This window comes from Bison bison, unplaced genomic scaffold (genome assembly GCF_000754665.1).
Source record: "Bison bison bison isolate TAMUID 2011002044 unplaced genomic scaffold, Bison_UMD1.0 scf7180017864368, whole genome shotgun sequence".
Classification (NCBI taxonomy): Eukaryota; Metazoa; Chordata; class Mammalia; order Artiodactyla; family Bovidae; genus Bison; species Bison bison.
This window is the reverse complement of record NW_011494940.1, coordinates 843,457-843,782: the sequence shown is the minus strand read 5'-3', so window position 1 is coordinate 843,782 and position 326 is coordinate 843,457. Positions and strand designations below refer to the sequence as shown.

Sequence of the window (326 nt, the reverse complement as noted above, 5' to 3'; positions counted from 1 at the left end):
CCCCCCCCCGCTCTATCTTTGAGGAGGAACCTGAGGCTTAGGGAAGCAACGTCACCTGCCCAAGTCCACACACAAAGTGTAAGATCGCACAGACACGTCAGCCAAGGTCCGAGTCCGAAGAAGCCCACGCTACCTTCCGCTTTTTGACCCCCGGGAATGCAGGGGAGGAATGGCGCGGTGCCCTGGGTGGGGGGTGTCCCAAGAGAGATGGGCGCCCAGTTTATCCGAACTCTCCGCGGAGAGATACGGGGAGGATGGGACCCCGGGGCGGGGGCGATCTGTCGCCGGACGGTCTCAGGAGCCTTCGGGAGGCCCGGCCTGAGCCG

At 64.4% G+C, this 326-nt stretch overlaps 2 protein-coding genes across 2 annotated transcripts in view; one reads left to right on the top strand and one right to left on the bottom strand.

The window, feature by feature from the left end:
- The window catches only part of DLST (dihydrolipoamide S-succinyltransferase (E2 component of 2-oxo-glutarate complex)), a 19,841-nt gene that overhangs the window by 554 nt on the left and 18,961 nt on the right, over positions 1–326 (top strand). The window lies entirely within an intron of this gene.
- Positions 1–326, bottom strand: part of PROX2 (prospero homeobox 2) — a 34,554-nt gene that overhangs the window by 33,482 nt on the left and 746 nt on the right. The gene's annotated exons all lie outside the window — the stretch shown is intronic.